This window comes from Pinus tabuliformis, chromosome 2_2, assembly GCF_031772625.1.
Source record: "Pinus tabuliformis cultivar Carrire ecotype Pingquan chromosome 2_2, CPIR1, whole genome shotgun sequence".
In the NCBI taxonomy this organism is placed as follows: Eukaryota; Viridiplantae; Streptophyta; class Pinopsida; order Pinales; family Pinaceae; genus Pinus; species Pinus tabuliformis.
Window position 1 is genome coordinate 970,884,569 of NC_142300.1, and position 22,147 is coordinate 970,906,715.

The window sequence follows — 22,147 nt, forward strand, 5'->3', positions numbered from 1 at the left end:
ACTTGAATTTTTTATTATTATTTAATTTAATTAATTAATTTGTAAGATAAGTTTTCCGCATAAAAGAATTTGAAAGCTTCAGTATGTTAGAAATTAAAATCCTCTAAATACAAACCTGTGCCGAAACCAAAAGCGCCAATTATATCCCGCGGTGAAATAAAGAATAATTCGTTGAAAATTTTGCAAAAGACGAGAATAATTTATTAAGGTTATGTTGATGGTAAGGTTTTATTGATTTCAGAATTATGAGGTTTTATAGTAATTGTTTATAATTTAGTGTATGGAAGTCAATGTTTTATTTAATGTTATAACAGTTTGGGTATGTGAATTGCTATGGTACATTGGTGGAAATAATGGTCGGTAGTGATGGGGATTCCATGTCGATCCTTTTATCATGAGATATCTGGATTGACCATAACACTCTCTACTTCAGCGCTGATGGCCTCATAGACGTCACTCTGGCTTCCACGGTCATTACGATATCCTACAATCACTTTAGTGACCATGACGAGGTCATGCTGTTAGGGAATGATGATAGCTATAGTGCGGACAAGGCCATGAAAGTTACAGTCGCTTTCAATCATTTTGGACCAGTTGCGGTCAGCGCACGCCCAGGTAAAATATTTCAACTTTGTATCCAACTGATAATCGTAATGCTTCAAGTTTTTTTTGGGAGTAATGTTACCTTGGGTTTGGTTTGCAGGGTCTGTTTTGTCTATGCGCATGTGGTGAACAATGACTACGAACCATGGGGAATATATTCCATTGGAGGATCTATGAACCCGACGATCAGAAGTGAAGGGAACCATTTTGTTGCTCCAAATGACAGCTTTAAGAAGCAGGTAATATAAACCTATATTTTAAATAATTCTTGTATTTTGTCACGAATAATGATCAACATGTATATGTAGAACATGTTGGAAATAATAATCCCAACCACCGCAATAAACAGCCTGACAGTAGCCATACATGTTAGACACTTTTGTAGCCATAGATGTCAGACATTTTTGTAGATTGTGTCTCAGCGTGAAGATAGAAGGTCTGAAGTGAGATGCGAATCATTCAGAAACCCAGAAAAGGAATTTAAAGGATTTGTGTACTTAGGTAAACATATATGGGCAAGCATTAATTCAACAACCTTGCCCACACTCCAGAAACACCTGCGCGACTCTGATCACACTCAACAACATGTTGAGTTGTATATGAATATAAATTTCATTTTGATAATAGAGTAAAGATTTTAGAGATTAAGAGGGCAAAAGAAAATAGCACAAGTCTCTGTGGAGAAAATGGTGGAGCAATTTTTTGTGGGCGCGTGAAAACAACAGTTACTCTATTTTACTGTGTGTTATTCTGCATAAGCTTAAATTGTTGTAACTTTTATTTTACTTGGTGAATGAGCGATAGTCTCATGTAAATGTATTTTCATGTTTAAGAAATGAATATTAAGTTTTAGTGTGTTTCTCCAAACATATCTTGTTATTTTTGATGTGAGTATTCGTTAAGTCTCTGGAATAGTTCTACGGTGTGCGAAATCCAAGTCTGGGAAATATCCTCATGGTGCGCAAAGGTAGCTCTGTGAAATTAGCTTCGTGTTGCGTGAACCTAGTTTCGCGAAAGTAGTTTCGTGAAAGTCATTATAACTCTCTACCTCTCCCCTTCGCGAAAATGAAAATTAAATTCGCCAAATATTTCTAACAAGTATCGGTGTGGGTTAAACTCTGTTAGTGTAAAAACAAGTGTTTTTACTAATAGTGAAAATTGTTTTGAGTGCGGATTGTGTTTAGGATATTTACCAGTGGGTAGAATGTTTTTTTTTTTTACGCTCAGAAATGGCAACATCAAGCACAAGCTTGACTAATCCTCAAATACCTTAGTTTAATGGAAAAAATTATGATTATTGGTCTATTACAATGAAGGCCCTATTTTCTTCTGATATTTGGGATTTGGTGGAGAATGGTTTTCAAGAACCAGTAGATGCAACAGTATACAATGTGTTATCTCAACAACAAAGAGATGTGCTAATGGACAATAGGAAGAAGGATTCAAAAGACTTGTTTTATATTTTCCAAGCAGTTCATGAAAGTATTTTCCCAAGGGTTGTAGCAACAACGAAGTCTAAGCAAGCATGGGACACCCTCTAGATAGCCTACCAAGGCATGGCAAAAGTCAAAAGATTAACGCTGCAAATGTTGAGGAGAGATTTTGAAACACTTCGTATGAAAAACTCTGATAATATAGACTCGTTTTTTTACACATGTAAGTAGGCTGGTTACTCAAATCATGTCTCATGGTGAGACACTTGAGGAAATAAGAATAGTTGAGAAAGTTTTGTGAAGTCTGCCAGCAAGGTTTGAGGCCATTGTTGTGGCCATAGAAGAGACAAAGGATCTCTCATAGTTCGCATTAGATGAGCTTAATGCATCACTAATTTCTCATGAACATAGACTAAATAGAGCAAGAAGTTCCTCATTGAAGCATGCCTTCAAGACACAAGTATCATTTGGTCAAGGTCGAGGCAGAGGAAGATCATATGCTAGAGGAAGAGGAAGAAACCCACACAGAGGTGGAAGAAGCAGCCCTTCAAGCTCAAATGGAAGAGGCAAAAATCAAAATCCAAGTCAAGGCCCAAGCCAAAATCAAGCACAAGGTCAGAGGTATGATAAATCTCAAGTTCATTGTCATCTCTGTAAGAAGTATGGTCATTATGCAAATGCATGTAGAAAGAAGCAATATGATATTAGTAAGAAACCAAGTGTAAATTTCACAAGAGAAAATCAGAACCATGATAGCATGTTTTTAGCTTGTAATATAGCACAAGAAAAACAAAGTGACATATGGTATCTAGATTCAGAGTGTAGCAACTACATGTCAGGAAACATAGAAATGTTTTCTGATCTAGATGAAAGTGTGAAATCTGAAGTGACATTAGGGACTGATAGCAAAGTCTCTGTCATGGGAAGAGGAAGAGTTAATATCCTAACAAAGAAGGGGGAGAATAAATACATCTCTGATGTTTACTTTGTCCCTGGTCTGAAACATAATCTCATGAGCGTTGGACAGCTCATGCTGAAAGGTTACAATGTCTTGTTCAAAAATGATGTGTGCACAATTTTGATAGGCCTCCAAGAAGACAGTTGATTGCAAAGGTTCAGATGACAGAAAATAGAATGTTTCCCCTAAAAACAATATCAGATTTGCAAAAAGAAGGTGCACAAGAACAACAATATCTATGAACTCACAAGAAAATGGAAGAAAAGGGGCAGCTATCACACAAGTAATCTTTCAAGCATAGGTAAAAGATGAAAACTAGTGACGACACTTGAGATTTGGATATCTCAACTTTGGAGGTTTGAATCTGTTGCATAGGAAAGGCATGGTGAGGGGTTTACCACTCATAGAAAAACCAAACTACATATGTGAAGGATGAATCTTGGGCATGCAACATAGAGAGACATTTCTAGCAGGAAAGTCAGTGAGGGAAAAGGAACCTTTGGAGATTGTCCATTTAGATTTATGTGGACCAATGCAGACACCATCAATTGTTGGCAGCCACTATGTATTGACCTTCATAGATGACTACACAAGGAAGACATGGGTCTTTCTCCTAAAATATAAAAGCGAAGTGTTTGAGTGCTTTCGACAATACAACGCTCTTGTTGAGAAGCAAAGCGGACACTACATCAAAGTCCTTAGGATAGACAGAGGTGGAGAATACATCTCAAAGGACTTCCTTTGATTTTGCAAGGAACATGGAATTCATTAGAAATTTACAACAAGATATACACCACAGCAAAATGGTGTGGCAGAAAGGAAGAATAGAACCATTATGGAGAAGGCAAGGAGTATGTTGAAGGAAAAGCATTTGCCAAATGACTATTGGGCTGAAGCTATTGCTTGTGCAACATATTTCTTGAATAGATATCCAACCAAAAGCGTCCAAAACATTGTTCCTAAAGAGGCATGGAGTAGAAGAAAACAAAATGTCATTCACATGAGATTTTTTGGATGTGTGGCTTATGCACATGTCCTGGATGAGTTGAGAAAGAAGTTGGACAATAAGGGGGAGAAATGCATATTTGTTGGATACAGTGATGAATCCAAGGCATACAAACTCTACAATCCATTAACAAAGAAGGTCATAATCAGCAGAGATGTGTAGTTCATAGAAGAGGAAGCATGGGATGGAAGTTTAGAAAAGACAATAAATGTCAAAGCATGCATACCACATGAGGACAGAGAGGAAATAACAACAGCGAGTAATTCCTCAACTCTGACTCCCTCTACTCCTATTCAAGCACAACAAGGCAGACAACAAGCAATGCCATGAAAAAATAATAGGACAATTTCACGTAGCCAAGCAAGTGCTTCTCCAAACACACCGCAAAGCGCAACACCAAGTGACATATCAAGCCCATCTTCAGCAAGGATAAGAAGGCCAAAATTCAGAAATTTAAATGAAATTTATGAGCAAGATGAAGTTGGCAGTAGCACAGGTCTGAAGTCCCTATTTGCATTATTTTGTCATGTAGATGACCTAATCCACTTTGAAGATGCAGTCAAAGAAGAAAAATGGGTTGTGGCAATGGAGGAAGAAATAGAAGCAACAGAAAGGAATGACACATGGGAATTAGTGAGCCTTCCGAAAGGAAAACATGTCATTGGGGTAAAGTGGGCCTATAAGACCAAAAGCAACATTGAGAGAAAGATTTAAAGGCACAAAGCAAGGCTAGTCATCAAAGGATACAAGCAACAACATGGAAGAGATTACGCGGAGACATTCACGCTAGTCGTGCAGATGGAGACAGTGTGCGTAGTTGTGGCGATTGCCGCGCAGCGTAAATGGACAGTGTATCAGATGGACGTAAAATTAGCGTTCTTGAATGGAGTGCTGAAAGAGGAAGTGTATGTCATGCAACCGCCTGGTTATGAGATTGAAGGTCAAGAAGACAAAGTATATCGGTCAAAGAAATCTCTTTATGGATTGAAGCAAGCACCGCACACATGGTACAACAGGATAGATGCTTACTTGTTGGACAATGGTTTCGAAAAATTTGTGATGGTGAGCCTACTCTCTACCTCAAAGAGAGTGGAGGTAAGATTCTCATTGTCGTCTTATATGTAAATGATTTGATCATTACAGCCAGTGATGATTTCCTCATCGCTAATTTTAAACAAGTAATGAAGAGTGAGTTTGAAATGACTGACTTGGGGTTGATAAGATATTTTGGGCATAGAAGTGAAGCAAACAAAAAATGGCATTTTTATCTCTCAAGAAAAGTATGCGGCAAAATTTTTGGAAAGGTTTAAAATGTAGAACAGAAAGTTCGCACTAGCTCCAACTGTCATAGGGTTGAAGTTGAGCAAAGAAGATTGCAGCAACAATGTTAATATGACATTATACAAAAGCATGATAGGCAACGTGATGTATTTGATTGCCACTAGGCCGGATATAATGTATGTAGTAAGTTTGGTGTCAAGGTTTATGGAGACACCCAAGGAGACACATTGGCAAGTAGCGAAAAGGATTCTGAGGTATGTCAATGACACAAAACAGTATGGCATTTTTTACACAACAACAAGTGATTTTAGGCTAGTTGGTTACACAGACAGTGATTGGACAGGTAGTGTCGATGACAGAAAGAGCATGCCAGGGTATGTTTTTCATTTGGGTTCTGGAGAAATTTCATGGGCTTTCAAGACACAGCCAATAGTGTCACTGTCAACAGCGAAAGCTGAATATGTTGCAGCGACAACAGCGGCGTGTCAGGCAGTTTTGATAAGAAGGATGTTGAGGGATCTTCGTCATGACCAAGAGGGCGTGACAACTATTTTCTGCGACAATACCTCAACAATTGCATTGTCAAATAATTCTGTCTTCCAAAAAAGGAACAAGCATATTGATGCTAAATATAATTTTATTAGAGAGTTGATTAACAATGATGAAATTGTGTTGCAGCAGTGCAAGTCATAGGAACTGCTTGCGGATATTTTCACAAAACCATTGGCAGGAGAAAATTTTGTTTATCTCAGGAACTGTTTGGGAATTGTCAATGGCAGTAGTTGTGATTAAGGGGGAGTATTGGAAATAATAATCCCAACCACCGCAATAAACAGCTTGACAACAGCCATACATGTCACACACTTTTGCAGCCATACATGTAAGATATTTTTGCAGGTTGTGTCTCAGCGTGAAGATAGAAGGTCTCATGTCGGACGCGAACCATTCAGAAACCTAGCAAAGGTATTTAAATAATTTATGTACATAGGTAAACAGATATGGAAAAGCATTAATTCAACAACCTTGCCCACACTTCAGAAACCCTCTGCGACTCTGATCACACTCAACCACAACATCAAAATTATTTTTTCTCTGTCATGAATTAAATGTAAAATTGTATGTTGAGTTATATATGAATGTAAATTTCATTTTGATAGTAGAGTAGAGAGGTTAGAGAGTAAGAGGGCAAAAGAAAAGAGCACAAGTCTCTGTGGAGAAAATGGCGAAGAAATTTTTGGTGGGCGCGTGAAAACAACATTTACTTTGTTTCACCGTGTGTTATTCCGCGTAATTTTAAATCACTTTAACTTTTATTTTAGTTGATGGATGAGCCACAGTATCATGTAAATGTATTTTCATGTTTAAGAAATGAATACTAAGTTTTAGTGTGTTGCTCCAAACATATATGTTTAAGAAATGAATACTAAGTATTTATTTAAGAAATGAATACTAAGTATTTATTAAGTCTATGGAACAGTTCCGCGGTGCTCGAAATACAAGTCTCGGAAATAGCTTCGCGGTGCCTGAAGGTAGCTCCACGAAATTAGCGTTTTGGTGCACAACCTAGTTTGGCGAAAATAGCTTTGCGAAAGTCATAACTCCTACCTCTCGCCACCGCAAAAACGAAAATTAAATTTGTCAAATATTTCTAACAGTGCAAACAAATTTACGACCTAGGTTGCAAAGTTTGAATTGCTCGTTATGACAAAGTATGTTTGATTACCAGGTGACTAGATCAAATACAATGGGAAGGGCGAGGTCTGCGAATGGTGAATTTTTTAATGGAGCATACTTCATTCAATATGCGACAAATGGAGACAATGTCAATCCGTTATACAGCAGACCCTAAAGATTCAAGGCTGTTAGCGGAAAGTCCGTGGCATCTCTCACGAAAGAGTCTGGAAATCTAGGTTGCCAATGTGGAATACCGTGTCTGTAGCGGAGATGTGTAAGAATCTGTATGCTTGCGTGTATATGCAATAGAATGTCGGGGAAGATTTACGATTTTTATAATAGTTTGAGCTACTCGAACAATGTTGGATCCCACGTTCGTATGAGATGGCAATTAATAGTGTGGGCTACTCGAACATTGTTGGATCCCAAGTTCGTATCATATGGTATTTGTTAGCAATTTGAATTGGTAGCATGTTATATTGAATGCATGCACCCTCTAAGACGAAGGATACGAATATTTTTGGACATCGGAAGTGAAATATATGCCGACATCAAACCCGGCCTAGATATCCAAGTCTAAGCCTCACTATTAGCAAAGAATTTGAGCAATAGTGATGGCTGATGAGATTTATGAGTGTATTTTTTTCCATGTATTTGCGGACAACTGTTCCGTAAAAAACCTATCAAAGTCTAATATATCTATATATATATATATATATTTTTGAATAATGACATAAATCTTTAATATTCATTAAAGAATATTGTCAAAATGTTATTATTATTTCGCGAGTGTTATATATATATATATATATATTTTTTTTTTTTCATTTCGAAATATTTAGGCAGGGAATATCTCACTCGTTTATTGGCAAATGGGTAGGAAATATTTAGTTCGTTTATTAACAGAGTCTAATCCGGAAACCCTTAAATAGAATTGACCGCATGAGCCTTTTCTAAGAGAATTTAACCAATTGAATTAAAAACAATAGTAAATTTTATATATTAAAAGCTATCTTAAATGTTATATATTAAATATTACGTGTGTGATATATCTATTTATATATAAAATTACTATATATATTATATTAATATTGAGAATAAAAATAAGTGCGTGAAAATGTTAATTTTTATTTTAATTTCTTTTATATTAGCGTTTTTAAATTAAAATAATTTTTTAAATGAGATATTTATTTTAAATAAATTAAAGAAATTATTTACTTAAAATTTTGATTTAACATGAATTTTAATTAATAAATTTTGTTTGATGATGATGATGATGGTAACCTGGTGGTTACGGACTTAAAGAAATGAATTATTTAATTTGATTTTATTCCTATGTTCAAAAAGCTTGGAGAGAAGCCTCCCAAGCTTATTGTAATTTTCACAAGGTAAAAGGCTAAGAAAGTCGGTGATTGCAACAAAGATTTTGAAATTGAGATCTAATGTGGTTGTACACGGGGCGCTCTATGAGGAAGTGATTTTCACCCTCGATGTTCGTATTCTCACAGAGATGGCAGAATCTTTCCATCCATGGTGTTTTAGGAACTGCCCAACGACCCCTTTCACTATGGAGCTCATGAGAGTTCGTTCTAATCTTGGCTATATTAATTTTCTTCTTTGATTTAGTTAAAGCAAAGAGATACTTTTGATCTTCTAAGGTGGGTTTGATGACCTCCTTATTAATGTTTTGCAATGTAACATTCTCGTGAATCTCTCAATAATTTAACCAGGCCCTCATATCTTATTTATGAAAAATTAATTTTAAATTACATATAATTATTCATGGTTCAAAAGAAATGAATTTTCACCAAAAAATTTACATAATAAAAATTCGAAACAAAAAATGTTATTCTATATCATTTTATTTTATTAGTTTTTTTAATATTATATTATAAATTATATTGTAACTATTTTAAAATTTATAAAATATAGCGATTTCATTATAAAAAACAAAATTATGTTTTATTTTCGATTTTATTAAAAATTTATATATGATAGCATTAAGAAAAACATTGACTTCCATACACTATATTAGAATCGATTAATATAGAACGTGATTACTCTAAAAATCCATAAAATTAAAATCAATGAAACCATACCATGAACATAATTTCCAGAAATTATTTTGGTGTTTTGCATAACTTTCAATCAATTATTCTTTATTCACCTAAGGATATCATTAGAGTTAATTTTCAATCAATTATTCTTTATTTCACCTCACGATATAATTAGAGCTTTTGGTTTAGGCGCTACTAAAATATATAATTCTTTAGCATAGGTTTGGGTTCAGAGGATTAATTGCTTTGATTTCAATATCTAACATGACAAAGTTTTCAAGATTTCAAATTCTTTTATGAAAGATTAGGCAGAGCACACAACCCTTTAATGCCCATTGAAAGAAACAGAGCACAATACAATGTTTTGAATCCAATTGAAGGATTGAAAAGTATAACTCTTTGATATCAATTGAAAAGATACAGAGCAAACAATGGAAACACAGCTACCGCTGCTGAAATAAATCATAAAAAACCAAACTTTAATTTACAGATGATCAAGCAACTATAACTGCATAGAATTCACACTCAATGCATCCGGACTATGCATTGTCTACATTTATACAAAAACTAAGTCGGTTATTTTCTCTTTCGACATTGAATAGGTTGAGGCGTTGATGGATCTTCAAAAATCAACAAGTATGGTTGTGCGCCCCTTCAAGTCTAAGCAGGTCATGGCAGTGACGGTGAGGCAGTGTGCAATGCAGTGGTGGCGGTGTGTTGTCAGAAGTAATTACTTCCAACACTCCCCCTTGATTACGACTGACAAATTAACCATGAATTAACAAAACTTAAACATGGCTACTAGTCTAAGTCTCCGCTAGGCTTACAATGATTCAAAAACTTTTACATCGACACTTTTGTTCTATTTCCTTTTTCTTTTCTTCCAGATCTTATATTTTTTGAACTCCTTCATCTTTTTCTTTTTAGTGTAGGTTCCAAATTTCAGTTTCTTCATTTGTTGTTGCAGTTGGTCCATCGTTAAATATTTGTTTATCATAAAAACATGGAAAATCATTTCACGCTGTCCATGGATGTTTCTATGTCTTCAAAACTTTGTTTGTATGTGGACTCGTGCCACATGTCATCTTCTATAGTTTTCTCTATATCATCAATCTTATGATTAGCAATTTGTTGCAACACAAGTTCATAATAGAATTTTATCTCTTCAGGGCTCCAATACATGAAAATTTCATTTTCATTTTCAATATCATCAATACTGTCTTTAATATTCATAGCTACAAATTCTATGCAGGGATCATCAATACATGGTTTTTCAAGCCATGCCTCAAGGAACTTTAATGCTTCTTCATAATCATTCAATGTACCTACACATTGGAAATCATGTTAGAATTAAAAATATTTGTAGAACCACATTGGTTTTGTTCCTTATCTATCTTTTCCTCTGTCTTTGTTTTCTATTTGTGGGCTTCCTTATTTGTCTCTCACTCTATTTCTACTTCTACCTCTATTTCTGTATCTTCCACTTTGCTTTCAGATGCAATTGGGATTCTCTCACCAAATAACAGTGTATCAATAGGATGTTTATGTTGCATCATCTGCAACCATTCGTCACGAGTTAATTGTTCTTCATCAAATTTAACATTAGCAATTTCAATTGCTCAATCCACTAAACCAGATGCTTCTCCATTGGCAACATTATCTATGTCAAAATTAGCGTCTGCTGATAACACACCATCAACATTGTGATCCACTTTCAAGTGAGATTCACAAAATCCTTCATCTCTCCATAGATTCGCTGCTACAAATCCATCTTCATTCTCATCTTCAAGCACTGCTACAACAGGCTGAAAAAGACTACTGTATTCAACTTGATTACTCCCCCTTACACAAAATTCTTCTTTTAGGATCTTCCATGCTTCATTGGAAGTTGTAGCTTCTACTACCTTGCAAAAAAACTTCTCATCCAATATTTGGTTTATAAAATTTAATGCTAAATCATCACATACTTAATCATATGGGTTATTAGACCAATGATAATTTAGGTCTTTAGCTAGAAGAAAAGTTACTATTCTAATAACCCATAAATCAAAATATTTAACAGTAAACATAGGTGGTAGTAGTAGAACAAAGCTACACCAATCACCATCGATTTATTCTTTGTCTTCTACTAGACTTCTTAATTTTGTGATGCTTGAACTTCTCTAAACATGGCAACGATCTCTTCTTTTTCTTTTCGATTCATTTTCTTAATTCAACGATCTTTTTCTTTTCTTTTCGATTCATTTTCTTAATCTCCTTCACTCGTGCTTTGCGACGATCTTTTCCTTTTCTTTTCGATTCATTTTATTAATCCAACGATCTTTTCATTTTCTTTTTGATTCATTTTTTTAATCTGCTTCACTCATGCTTTGCAACCCATGACTAATATATTTCTCATGTCTTATAGCTACTTTCATGATTACATAATGATATGTTCCATATTGCTCCTAAAAAAAATATGATATTTAATATGCACACAGTAAGACACAATTTTCATCTAAAACAATGTCATGTATGACAAAACACCAAAATATTTTGCACACAAACAATTTTTTGCAAATCCTAAAACTTTCTTTCAAATAAAGCATTTTTTATAACGCTTTTCTTTTTGATAACTTTTAAACCAAAGCAACAATAATATTTAACTTGACTTTAAACAACCTTTCAAATAAATATTTCTCAATCTTTTAAAGCTCAGGCAAGCACTCCAACTTCATATAAGATTCTTTCAACGTGCCTTCCTTTTAAAACAAATCTATTTTGAAAAACATTTTATCGAAAAACCTTGTAATATAAAAACAATCACACATATGAATCACCTTTCAATATTTTGGCCAATGACTATATGTGTGCCGAACAAACAGTTATTCACTACACCCACTTTCGCACGTGGCCCTTCCAATCTTGTGATGAAAACTCAGCACCAGCGCCTTCTCCATTACAAGATTCTCTTTCGATATTTCTCGCTCTGTCTTCACTGAAAACGGATAATTTTCAGCCCGCAAGAGAGCATCAAGCCATAGTTGATGTATTTATGAGTATGTATTGTTAGGTATTCCGCATCTCAAATATGATTAAAAATATCACTACCACACTCCCTTCAATTCTTTCCACGTGAAAAACAAGTTTAACCTGTGACCCTCACTCACTTTACTTCAGAATAAAATTAGTACAAGTATTCTACAAGCTTTCAACAATGCTTTCTTTTATCCGTTAATCTCTACAGCTCCTCATTGAATCACGATCACCGCAAACACAAGAACTTCAAATCATGTTTCTAATGTCTCGACGCAACATGCACACTCCTTCACGCTTGGCATAACATTCTCACGCTTCAACTCCAAGACTCTAGATTTATCCCACATCTCAAACAACGATGGCCACTCCAGGATTAAATCCTTGCACACTTCGGCTGGGGGATTTACACAGAACTTCAAACACAAACACAACCTCTTCACAGCTTTAATCAAAATATACCAGAAGCGTGCACACATAAGTTAGACAGGTAGTCTCTGACTCTTTATCCTAACTCAGCTTCACACAAATTGCACTCAACATTTAATTAGACCTCATTTCACCAAACAGGTGACTTCTTTATCCTAGCTCAGCTTCACACAAATTACACTCAACACTTAACCATACCTCCTTTCACCAAACCAGTGACTACAAACTTCACTGGCTCCGATATCAAATGAAAGATTAGGCAGAGCACACAACGCTCTGATACCAATTGAAAGAAACAGAGCATAGCACACAATGCTCCAATACCAAATGAAAAAAATAGAGCACAACACAGCGCTTTGATACCAGTTGAAGGATCGAATAACACAACCATTTTATACCAATTGAAAAGATACTGAGAAAACAATGAAAAAATGCTGAAATAAAGCATAAAAAACCGAACATTAATTTACATAAGATCAAGAAACTACAACAGCGTAAAATTCACACTCAGTGCATCATCTACATTTATACAAAAACTAAATCGGTTATTTGTTCTTTCGAAGTTGAATAGGTTGAGGTTGTGATGGCTCTTCGGAACTCAACAAATGGCTCTTAGAAAATCAACAAGTATGGTAGTGCGCCCATTCAAGTGTGAGCAGGGCATGGCAGTGACATGAGGCCGTGTGCAGTGTAGCAGAGGCGATGTGTTTTCAGGAGTAATTATTTCCAACATTTTATATAGAAAAGTTATCTTCCACATTAATTAATAACTAAATAAAATTCAAACTAAAACTATATGGGAATGAAAAACATTATACATATCCCTATAATTAATCGATATAAATCCAAATAATGATCTATCCATGAAAAACATTATACATATCCCTATAATTAATCGATATAAATCCAAATAATGATCTATCCATTCATTAATGCGAAATTTGAGAGCTAGGTCATCATTCACCAGCTAAATGACTTATGCCTTAAAGATAACTGATGACTGATCTACGTTCTTCTCTCGCAAGCGCCATGTTAGGAGAGTTAACACACATTAAACTTTATCGGAATCCTCAATCTTCATGGAAGCTCGGTTAGAGACTATTGATAGTCATGAGTTGTCCATTCGTAATGATTGCTGTCATTTTGGAATTGTGGATACGGTGTCATGCTTGCTGTCATCTAGGAGTTGCTCAAATCTCGCTTTTTTAGTTGTGGAAACGTTGCTCATGAGGATTTGGTCATGTATCGCTTTTTTAAACTTTACCTTAATCTGGTAACTAGCATACCCTTCACATGTTAGGTTGCGTTCAACTATTAAGTTGTAGCCAAACCAATCCCTCTTCATACCGCTGCCATGAATACAAGAGGGGTGAAAGCATGAGCAAGCCGGAACTTTTGGATATACTTAAATATGAATTGCTAAAATTGAAATAATCGTACCAAGTAGGAGAGAGTTTGAAAGCATAACCAACACTAAAGAACAAACATAAAGGGCATATTAAACGAACAACGCAATCTGATCGATGTTGCGATGGTTATATATATATATATATATATATATTCGAAGACACCAATGTTTGATTGTAAATCAGAATTGGTTGATATTTCAAAATTTTATACAAAGTTCTTTCAGTGATTACAAATCACCGGTTACTTCCACTAATTTGGCAACTAATGTAGGAAAAATTACCATCACTATTTACCAATAGAAAAATCTTATAAACTAGTATTTGCTTCATGAACTATGGAAAAAACTTGTAAGTTATTCCTGTAAAAACATTTTTGAAAAAATTATTTTAAGATGAGATAGAATCTTAGATAAAGCTTTTAAAAAAAAATTATTTTAAGATGAGATAGAATCTTAGATAAAGCTTTTAAATCATAAAATAAATAGGAATGTGTCTACAAAATATTTTCAGTTCACAAATGTTTTCTTACACTTGAGTTTACAATTAATGTTTTCTTGCACTTGAATTTACAATTAATTTTTTCTTGCCTTTGAGTTTACATTTCATTTTTATTAGATTTGATTTGTAGAGAACTGACACAATTATATTAATAAATTTGATTAATATATAAAAATAAACATATATCATTAAATAGTTGTCTTCAGTGCGATTTTTTGAACTTAGGTGAATCCAGTGGAAAAAATTGAGGTGAAATCTTAATTTGTGTCATTTAAACTATTTTTTTTACTGTATATATAAATTCAGCGTTATAATCAGCGAGCCATCTCTTGACACCTATCTCTTGGTGGCGGTGGTGGTTGCGGAACTAGCCTGATTTTAAGCAATATAATCCGCTATTGAGTTACGCACTGTTGTGAGAAGAAATAAATGCGCTAATACAACACAGTCACTACAATTGTAGCAGGGAATGGAGTTCTCTGTTTTATCAATAGAAAGGTCGAGTAACCACATATTTTCAAAGGTCGAATCCCCATGAGCTACGAGAAAAGCCTCCCAATAAGGGTGTTGAGGGGTGCAGATCTATTGCCTGAGAAACAAACACTTGAAGGTTTTTTTATCGTGGGCAATGCCTATCCATGAAACTTAGCCTACGACAGAAGTGGAATTGAAGGTTCAAACGAAATGGAAACTACCCAAATGGCCTAGAAAGTTGGAAAACCACAGGCATGCAAAAATACAACACCAAATCTGGAGGTGGACACCCTCGGTTTTTGTTTTTATTTTCTCAATCGAATCTAACATCACCTTCCATTCTTAGCATGGGTTTTCAGTTGCAGGTCACTTCAACATACTTCTCTCTTGGCCATATGTGCTTCTTGCTACGGTCACTCTCTCCACCCACCTGGTAAGCACCCAGGTTCATCCAAGAGCACAAATAACGACCGTATCGGAACTCTGCAAAACTCTCCATGGCTCATTTCTGGGCGCTAGCATTCTAGGTTTCTGCAAACATTTTCCTTGGTTCTAGTTTCCTAGTCAAGGTTTCTTCCCTAGGGTTTCTTAGGCATGGTTACTTGGTCACGCTTCCTTGCTTGCAGTTTCTTGGTTAGGATTTCCTACCTAGGGCTTCCCTATTGCCGTGGCGACTAACTGTATGCAGGTCCCTATACGCAGATGCTTTTTCCTCTTAAAAAATGACTGTATTTTATTATGTTCAAATGACTGTAAAAAACCACTGTCATAAATTGCAATATGTTTTTCAGGGACATTAAATATTTTTGCTCTTAAATTCTGTGTAAATATAAATATATATATATATATATATATATTGAATTTTTATATTTAAATTGTCTATTTTAATTTTCATAATATATAGCATCATAGTGTTTAGAAATAACAATGTTTAAAAAACTAGCATAAAAATGACTGCAAATTTTATCACGTGTTATTAAAATACATAATATATAGATATAATTTCACAAATTATAATTATATGTTTTATCTTTTTATTTTTAATTTGGATATTTTGAATAGTGATAAGTTACAACCTGATGTTACATAGAGTATATTATTTATAACATGATGTCAAATAGAGTATATTATTTTCACAATTAGAAGATTATAAAGTTATTTTATAAATTAGTAAATTAGTAGAGATTTATTTTCCACTAAAGTAGGAAAGATAGAAATACATTTTCTATATTATTAAATTTATATAGGTGATTTTTTGGTGATCTCTAGAAAAATTAAAAATTATAATTAATTAGAGAACAAATTTAATATTTCCATTATTGAAATCAGTTAAAATGAAATAAAAATAAAAATAAAAACTTTAAATTAATATGCATTAAACATCATTGACTCAAATATTAACTTTTAGAGAATTTCAATGATACATAATCATTGTAAGAAAATTTCTACATCACCGTCATTGACCAATGTCTATATTTTTCTCTCATTTAATAAATGATAATTTTAATTATTAGCTATTCTTATAATATTTATTTGATATGGGCACTGGATTGGTTCATAATGCATATGATTGCAAATTAAGAAAAAAAGCACAAATACACTAAATAATCTAAATTTAATATAACAATTATTATTTCAAAACAAAATACAATTCTTTTTATTTTGTACTCTTATCCACCTTCCTTTACACCTTCTCAAACAATTGCTAACTTTACTATTGGTCAAATTATACCATTATTTAATTATTTTATATTTAATAATGTAATCTAATTAATTTTTCTATTAATATTTTTTTACTTAATATTTATTTTTAAAATATAATAAATTCAGCATTCTAAAAAGTTTTTGAGATAATCAAATTATATCTAATATAATGCACTGCGTAATCCCCCATACTTAAATTCAAAAAGAGTCAAGGGATCTCTACTTGAATGGTTCATGAGGCACAATACTTGCTAAGGTTTTGCAAATGGGGTAGCAAGCTAAGTGGACTTGATTGTGGGAAAAACTCCACAGTTAAGCGCGCTTGAGCCAGAGGAGTTCTGGGATGGGTGACCTCTTGGGAAGTCTTGGTTACCTTACGACTACCTCTCATGGAAATGGTCATACGTTTGAATGACTTACTTAACGCAGTTGAATCCCCCCAAAAAAAAAAAAAAAACAATGATATCTAAATTTAAAGTATATTTTCCCAAAATTATTCTAAAAACGTCTTATCAAATTTCAAATACATTTTACCAAAAAATATTCTCGAAACCTCTTTAGCGTAGACGATTAATGATATAGGAATGCATTTACATCAGATTTGAAATTGAAACTTTTCACCCTACAGGCTACATGAACGCAAGGCAAGGCAATGTGATATAAACTTTTTGGTTGATTTAGATTTCTATTATAAATTAGATTATCTTAAATTTAATTATTTATAATACTAGTTTATATTCAATTTTTAAACAAAATAATTATTTGTATTAAAAATTTAAATAATTTTTTTTAATAACAGTAAATCTATTTATAATCAAAATCGAAGGATGGAGATCTAAACCGCATCGTTTAGTTTTCTTAATGTCATTGGAAACTATTCCAAAAAATACTTCCACACACTACCTATGTTATTAAAATATAATATTATTTATAAAAATCACAGTTTTTATTATTATAGTTTATTTGTATGGTTTTATCTTCTTTACACATATTTGTAATGTATGTAATCACACAGTTATAATGTAACCAGTCTAGATCTATGTTAACCTCAGATCTATCAAACGCTGAGAAGGATCAAATCTCTCAATGTTAACCTTGGATCTATCAATCGCTGAGAAGGATCAAATATCTCAATGTTAACATCAGATCTATCAACGGTTGAGAGGGATCAAATCTCTTAATGTTAACCTCAGATCTATCAACCACTGAGAGGGATCAAATATATCAATTTTAACCTTAGATCAATCAACGGCTGAGAGGGATCAAATCTCTCAAGGTGCAAACCTTTCCTCAAGTTTTTCACTCAAAAAAGACATTTGCACCTCAAGATATTTGATCCCTTTGGGTGCTTGATAGATCCAGGGTTATGATGGATCTTGGTTGGTGATATAATACTATATAATATCTATAAATTTATCTATGTATCTCTTTCTTATTCCTTGTCTCTATCTCACCACCCAAACCTACACCGTCTATCTCCATATCTACTCCTCTCCCTCTCCCTCTCTCTACCCCTTCTCTCTCTCCCCCTCCCTCTTCCTCTCCCTCTCTCTCTACCCTTTCTCTCTCTCTCTCTCTCTCTCTCTCTCTCTTTCTTGACCTTCTCTCCCTCTCCCTCTCTAATCTCTCTCTTCTCTCCTACTCTCCTCTCTCCCTCACTCTCTTTCCATCTCTCCCTTATCACTCCCTGCCTCTCAACCTTTCTCCATCTATGTCTTTCTTATTCCCTCCTCTCTCTCCCCCTACAAGTCCATATCTCTCTACCTCTCACTTTTCTTCTCTCTCTTGAGTCCTCACTCTCTCTTCATTCCTCTCTATGTCATTCTCTCCCACCTCCCTTTGTCTCTCTTCCTCTCTCTCTCTCTCTCTCTCTCTCTCTCTCTTCCCACTAACATTGTCACTGTCTCACTCCCTCTCCCCTCTATCTTTGTGTCTCCCTCTCGTACTCTTCCCCTTCTCTACCTATCTCTTCCCTTTCCTCTTCTCTCTCTTCGCCCCTCTCCTCTCTTCCTCAATCTCTCATCATCTTTCCCTTGTCACTCTCTCTCTCTCTCTCTCCACCTTTATCTCTCTATGTCTTTGTTCGTTCCCCCCTCTCTCTCTCCCTCCAACTCCACATCTCTCTCGCCCTCTCTCATTCCCTCTCTCCCTCTCTCTCTCTCCCACCTCCCTCTTTTTCTCTCCTACCATCTCTCTCTCTTAAATTTGATCACATTATATTGTGTTTAAGAAAGTATCTAAATTATAAAACTCAATTGGTTGTAAAATATTAAACCTATATTTTGGATCATTCATGTCAAATAAAATATGATAATAAAATCTTAATACAATCATGCACTATAGGCCTGCTCTCATCATTTACATCCTTAGTTAAGATGGATCTATGCTTATTCTTAATAATGTTATTTATATTATATATATATCTATATATATCTATCTATCTATATATATATATATATATATATATATATATATATATATATATAAATGTAATCTCAAGTTTAATTTTATTAAAACTTTGATTTAATTTCTATGGGAATCATTTTAGTAACCGTGAGGATAGCATTTAGATATATCTCAAAAGTAATAATAGGATTTTTCCTTTTAGATTTAATTTAAAAAATGTTATAAATCTCGATTAAAATAAAGTATTTATAAATTATTTTGATTGTGAGATAATTTATGCTTTTGGGGTATGTGGTATTGATAAGCCATGGAATTGTAAAAACCCTATTTACATGTTAATATTATCCAAGGTAAAGTGGGAGTGAATATGCATGGTTAAAAATTGTCTCATATTGTTATAAAATATTTTGATTGTGAAATAACTTATGGTTTTAAGACATTTGGTATTGATAAGCCATGGTATTGCAACAAATTTTATTCACAAGCTAATAATAAAATCAAATTATAAAAAATTCAATTTCACTTCAACTTTCTATTATTAATAGAGGTAATATTTAAATGTTTACATGCATAGGGATTTATATTACATTTAAATTTTTATTTTTTACTTTATTCTTTTTAATTCAAGATCACATATAAATTTTAAATCTTTACGTTAAATGTTAAACATTTGAGCCTACACATCTACCTTGTAATGGGTGGACATTGAAATTAGATTAAATTTGTTAAATGTTAAATTTTAAACATTTAGGCTTGACATCTACCTCATATTGGGTTGCTGGGAACCTCTAGCAGCAATCATAGAGTTGTATTTGATTAAGTGACTTTGGGATAGTGTATATTCCATAGTTATAGACAATTTGATCTAGAAATGTAGTAATTATTGACAACATTGGCAGTTGATTCTAATATAAGTTTGTTGAATTAGTTGTTATAACTATTGTTATGCACTAAAATAGATTTGATGTTGAATTCTTGTGATTTTGTTGTTTGATCATCTTATTCAAACCTCAAGCTTCAATTAAGTGGTGCTCAATTAAGATTTGTGGTTCCTACATTCACATACTTTCATTATTTTGAATGGTTTTCTTTGGCCTCAGTGAAAATGCATAAATCAACGATAATAAATTATTTAAGAGGTTGAGTTGTAGCAGTCAACTAGGGAATCACTAGCTACGTTAGAGAAAAATATCTATGAAGAAGTGTAATTAGGATAGGTACAATAAATAAATAAATACACGATATAGAAAGAAGATTGGAATAGTTTGAAGCAAAACAAACATGAAATTCGAAGGAAGAATCAAAATCTCAGATAGAAAGAACAATAAAAAGTAGTGAAATCCTAAGTAAGAATCATAATCTCAGATAGAAATAACAATAAAGAATAATACTTATAAGAGAATGTCGTAGGAATATAATTGATTTGAATCATAACAGATGGAGGTGAAAAAATGATGTTAGTATTAATGTTTTGATTCTAATCCATTGGATATGATAAATTGAAAACTAGTTTGAATTTGAATAAATTGAGGATACAAATAGGATTAGATTTTTACTAACAAAGTTTAAAGGGAATGGTGCATTATGTTCAGATATTTTACAAAAAATTGTATATTTTATTATTACTGGAAATAATGTTTCCATATGTGTCATGTGATTTAGAAGTTATAATTGTGAGCCCCGAGATGTCAAAATAGAAACTGTTTCCTATGTGTATGAGTTGCAGTTATGTCATGTTTGAGTTATAGATCAACTTTATTAGGATTTAGATTACTCAAAATTTGTGGTATATATAATATGTTACGATTATGATCAATAAAATAGTGAAGTGTGATTTTTGTGTGGTATCACTCTCTCTCATTTTTTCTATCTTGTAGAAATTGGCAAAGTGGACTTTGTTTTTGAGAGAATTGTAGTATAATATTATATCAATGATGGAAATGCATTTGTCCAAGAATTTTGTCTCTAGGGTATGAGCATTTGATCTGTAGGGATTCATAATAATTAAGAACTTACTCTGAGACCAAAACAATAGAGTGCCAAATAGATCAATTTATCATGATCATTTGGAATGGACACACGATTGCAGTATGCTAGTGAAAATTTCAAGTCTGATTATTATGAGGATCAAAACAATAAGTTGTGGCTAGAAAATATAGATGAGATTGTAGGATAGTTGGATTGGGATGACAGTGATCTAGAGATCATGGGATTATCGAAGCTAGTAAACAAAACCAATTGTCTTCAAGCTACATCAAAGAATTTTTTTACTGAAAGAAAGAAAAGAAAGAAATTAAATGATGCCATTTATACAATGCATTCTATATTTCCAAGATCAACAAGATGGATAAACATTCTATAAGAGGGGACAATATCAACTATGTGTTAGATATGTAAAATACAATTCAAGAGATTAAGGGTGAAATAAAAAATATACATAGCTCGAGCAAGGGTGATCATACTCAAATGAATCCATAGATAGTCAACCCTATAAAATATACTAATTATGAGTTGGGAAAACGGTTGGTTGAATTTGGTGATACCAAGAAATACATTGATAAATTGACACATGGAAAAGTACTCCAAATCCTTAGATCTATCATTGAACGGGCTCATGGGAAGAAAATTATGGCTACTAAAGATTCATTTGACTTGTAATTATCGAAGGAGTGGCCAAGCAACCATCAATTCCACTACCTTGATTGTAGACGAGGCCAATCACATTGGGCCTTCTTTTCTCGATACATATGTGAAGGATATGATCATGATGTTTATGTTAGGATATTCTGACACATAGGAAATGGTTAAGTATAACTTGGTCTACTATAGAGTTAGGTAAAGTGTGTTTCTTTACTATGTACTGTTGTAACTTACAATCCGATGGTCATAATATGTTCTAGACATTAAGTGATTTGACAGTTCATTCTCTCCTCGGTATTACCGACACTTGATCCATGGCTTAACATCCAATTGGTCCATGATATATATTTAAAGAGAATGGAGGGTCATTTATAGGGTGACTGTTCATGAGAGAATCTTATTAATAAATTTCCTGAAGTGGCTGCGTTGGCTCAGCCCTTAGACTGTTTCCCACTTTGAGGGTTTTAACCACGTCAAGAATATTGGTGTATTGATTTGTGATCTGTTTGTGAGTGGTGTCCTTTAGTGTTCTATATGAGGAACTTATCCGGTAAATTCCT

The 22,147-nt window shown here is 33.6% G+C and overlaps 1 pseudogene; it reads left to right on the plus strand.

The window, feature by feature from the left end:
- The first annotated feature begins 21,018 nt into the window (after positions 1-21,018).
- Positions 21,019-21,605, plus strand: LOC149196477 (uncharacterized; annotated as a pseudogene).
- The last annotated feature ends 542 nt before the right edge of the window (positions 21,606-22,147 follow it).